Raw genomic sequence first — 4,776 nt, 5'->3', positions numbered from 1 at the left:
ACACAAGAACAATGGAATGCAAGCTGGGCATGATCACTACTGTCAGTGAAAGTGATCACTCCAGACATCAAAAAGGAATACACACTAGGCGTTAACACTTTTCCCAGTGAAAGTGATCGTTCCAGAGCTTAAAAGGAGAAGGGAGTCTGGGCGTGGTCACTCTTACTGGCGAAAGTGAGTGTTCCAGAGAAGGTAGAATTTCAGCGAGCTCTGCGTTACCACTTTTACCAGCGAAAGTGGATGTTCCAGAAAGGAGTGTATCAAGGCAAGTTGTGCGTGGTCACTCTTGCTCTCGAAAGTGATCACGCGCAACCACTCAACCTCTTGCGTTGCATTTCTTACCAACGAAAATGATAGTTCCAGTTTCCAGAAACTACATGAGCTTTTACGTGGCCACTCTTATCAGTAAGAGTGATAACGCGTAGAATCAGGATTTCTATAAATACCTGTTTTAAGTAGAACTCAGGGTCTTTTGTTCATTTTCTATTTTTTCTGTTAGATTCTCGTGGGGAGAGAGTGAGAGAGAGGATTGGGGTTGAACCTCGAAGTTTCAAGAAGAGGCATTGGATTGAAGCTTGTGGCTATGGCTTTTCTGAGTTTCTTCTCTTCTTCTCCTTCTTTCTCTTTCCCTGTTACAATGTTTGCTTAATTCTTCGTAGTTAGGAGTTTATGGAACTTGAATTGATGTATTGATTCGATGTTTGCTTTTGAAATTTGAGTTCTTGGATTAATTGAATCGTTAATTTTGCTGTTATTGCACTCTATGAATGTAAATTCGTATGGTTAATCAAAGAGGAACATTTACCAATGGAAGTTGGATTTGCTTCTCGGATCTGAGTTAGCAATCAGAATTGGGGATTTCTTAGGGATAAGGAGACCTAATACTGCAATCCTACAGTTCTAAGTCTTAATGCAACTTGAAATTGAACTTCACCTAAGGGATTAGGGGGGTTTAGTTGTTTGTTAGGGTCAATGATTTAAGGAATTAAACTTTGACCATTAATAAGAGAAACTGATTGGCAATTAACCAATTGCTTGAATGTTCAGAGGCATAATTGAATTGATATTGACATTCTTGTGAAATAAATTCCTAACTATTCTTCATTCATTTCTAATCACAACTTTTATACTCTATTTTTATTGCGAGTTTCTTACCTGTTGATTGTTCCTGTTCTTTACTTCTAAATGTTACAAATCTTCCAATTTCGTATGGCTCAAATGGTTATATTTCTGTGAAGTGATAATTGATTTCCTAATTCCCTGTGGAGACGATATTCTGATCTTAAAAATTACTCATTACTTGTTGCAATTCCTAGTGCACTTGCTAGTGTTTAGAGATTGTAAACAACACATAGCAACTAAAAGAGTGAGACAAACCAATTTCAACCAAAGTATAGTAGAATACACGTCAAGATGTTTACAATCATTATAGCAAATAACAAACAACTCAACACACAATGTACATGCCATGTATGATTCTATGCATCACCTAGATCGCTCTACTGACACATGCATGTGCGCCCAAACCATTTTTCTTTCTTTCTTTTTTCTTTAGGGGAAGGATCAAGAGTTCACCGCCACCAACCATTCTTGATCATAACTATCTCATCAAGTAATTTCAAAGGTATAGCTCAACTGATTATGAGAATCCATCGGGTTCTGTCAGGATAGTCCAGTTTTGTAGTGAGAACTGACAGCACAGGGTTGTAGGCCCTGGCCTTTGCCCGGCTCAATCACACTCGACTATCCCCAAGACTAACTTGGAGTCTCCCCTAGATTTCGTATACTTCCTATCCAATGCCACCATCATCACATGGTTATGATGCATGAACCTAATTTTAGTCTTTTAATTAGGTATTAAACATCTCTTTTCAATCAACAACAACATATGTTTCAAAATTTCACCGACAATTCAACAGAGTTTCCTTTGTAATTCGAATATTTCCAAATTTTCTTCTCTCTGCAAAACAACTAGAAAATTCCAATACACTTCAAATTTTAAGCAGAGACTCATCACCACCACATTCCTCAACTTTCCAGCCACTCCAATGGTTCTCAAATACCTTTTCCAATTATCACCACATTTCAAAATACTTATTTAAAATAATACTTTAAAATGAATTAAAATCCTTTAAATTATGCATATATATATGTATGTATTTACTTTAAATATACAAAAAACTATTAATTTAAGAGTACAATTTTGAACCAAACCACCTGAATTTAAAGAAGGTTAAAAAAATCATTTTCTTAAGAAGAAAAATAGCCATAATTCTATTCCTCAATTTCTAAAACACTTTTCAGAACTTTCAAAACCCCTCAAATTTTACCTCAAATCTTTCTCCCCTTTTTTAAACATCTCTGTTTCACAAGTCTGCAATTGTTTTCAATTTTCAACATACCTTCTATATGCTCACTCCACATGAATGATAGTTCATTCCTCAAGTATCTCAGGCAATCAATTATTGTACACCCATCATTCTCAAATATGTACCATTATACATCCAAGACGTTATATCACAAGCTCAATTATTTATACTAAATTCAACAATCAATTATCATAGAAACAACATCACACATAAAATCAATCTCAAAAAGGGATATCAAACATTTGTACACTAAGTATGGTAATAATTATAAATGCCTTCAAATAATTTATACGTACATAGGAAGGAATAAAACACTTCTTCTCCCAACGTTTTTATACTATACTCTTGAAAATAGATATGTTCCCCTTTTAGCTTGAAGTGTATACCGATTTTCTCAATAACGTCTTCTTTCCACCATTTTTCAAATCGCGATCCTAACCAAATAATCACACATAAAAATAATGATCAATGTTAAGAGACATTAATCATTCACCCATTTACCACCCCATTTACTAGTGGGTTGAAACTACTATTTTTTAATTTTTGTAAAAGTGGCTTAAAAGTCCTACAATTGTTTCCTATACTTTAAATGAAATAATATGAGCATAGAAGTAATAAAAAACAATTATTTTTCCTTCTTACACTCTTGAGACAACACCTCTTAAACAAGGATTTTGAACCCCCAAGTGTATTTTTAGCAAAACAAAAAAAATTGAAATCATCTATTATAAACCATAGAAGGATTAAGCTAACCAAAACATAATTTAGAAGCAAAAATTTTGGGCAAAATCTCACCCCTCATGCCACTGTTCCAGCACCCAAAAAGAGAAAAAAATAAAAATTCAATTGGTTCAAAGTATTCAAAATGATGAAAATAGGCAGAATAGTAAATTTTTTTTATGAACTTACTTGAAAAATCAAAAGATTAGAGCCAAAAAAATTTAAAACTTTTGAGAGGAGAAGAGCACTCCACGGCAGCCAAGAGAGAAAAGTTGAGGTTTGGTGAATTGATCTTATCTTAAATAGGAAGAAAAGTAATAAAATAATAATATAATAATAGGATTTTCACTATTTTTTTGGTAATTAATTTAAACAATTAGATAAAAATCCCAAAATTTAAAATAATCATGAAATATATTAAACATAATTATAAAATAAATTTTGACACTCTTGCCCTTTCAATTTGTGCCAAATTGTTTTTTCACGCAAATTTCTACTTCGCATATAACTAATTTACTTAAAACTAACCAAAAATTCAAAACAAAACTCAATAATTACCAAAAATTATTTTTATACTCCAAATAAGGTTTCTAACCAGAATATATATATATTTTTTAATAAAATGCTATTTTCAGCCTCGTAAAGGAATTTTAACTGGTAACAAATGGATACTTTTTGAAACTTAAAATTTTCAAAATTAAAAAAATACTAAAAATATCTTTAAAATATACCTAACAATTTTGTCTAAAGCATCTCATGTCAATTCTATCCCTATTTTCCCCAAAAATTAAGAACTATACTCTAACTTATAACTACATTAACAAGTTAACTGTTAAGCAAAAATGAGGATGTTACAAAAATGGTCAGATCTCTTTCTTGTTCTGCCTTTCTATTGTTTTAGCAGCAAAGAAGGCTATTTTTCTCGTCTATGTGGTCTCTAAAATTGATGTGCAAACATCGTTATGTATTCCTTGCAGAATTATCTTTCCAACGATATATCTTGGGCTTAAATCCGACATCGTTTGCCCCCTTACTTGCCAATAATATGTGAGTGCCTTCATTTTTACATTTTTTACAGAAATAGTATAAAGAAATAATTTTTACATCCTCCGTACTGAGCTTTTTTTCAACTTCAAAATTTGATTTTCATAAACTACATGAAAACAGCTTTCCAATGCATATTTTTATGTTAATTTTGGACTTCATTTGAACACCTTACAAAATGAATTACAAAAATTGTGCAAAACCAAAAAATCTACGTGAACAATAGTGTATTTTGATTTGTTTAAACCTTTCTATGAGTCAAAATTGGATTTTTAAATGCTAATTTTGATCCTTAGGATCTTAGCTTTCTAATAAAATTTGTGGATCATCATTTGGACTTCGTTTGAATCTGTTGCACTTAATTTTACAAACTACGCAAATATGAAGTTTTTAAAATACTAGCTCTTGGCCAATTGGGTTCAAAAGATTATGATAAACTACTCTCTGAACTAGGAAAGCAAACAAACCAAGAAATCTTGAATTTTGACACTGGGAAGTTTAGGAAAAAGAGCTTGCAGACTACCTCACTCACCAAGGTACCAAGGTAAGGGGGAGGAGGTATTTCAAATAAACAGAAAGAAAGGAAATAAGTCAAAGAGGGTTGTCCCTAAACCTTGAGGTCTAGGATACATGAATTAGGAGA

This window comes from Abrus precatorius, unplaced genomic scaffold (assembly GCF_003935025.1).
Source record: "Abrus precatorius isolate BTA unplaced genomic scaffold, Abrus_2018 Scaffold7, whole genome shotgun sequence".
Taxonomy (NCBI): Eukaryota; Viridiplantae; Streptophyta; class Magnoliopsida; order Fabales; family Fabaceae; genus Abrus; species Abrus precatorius.
The sequence above is the reverse complement of the archived record's forward strand: the minus strand, read 5'-3'. Positions refer to the sequence as shown.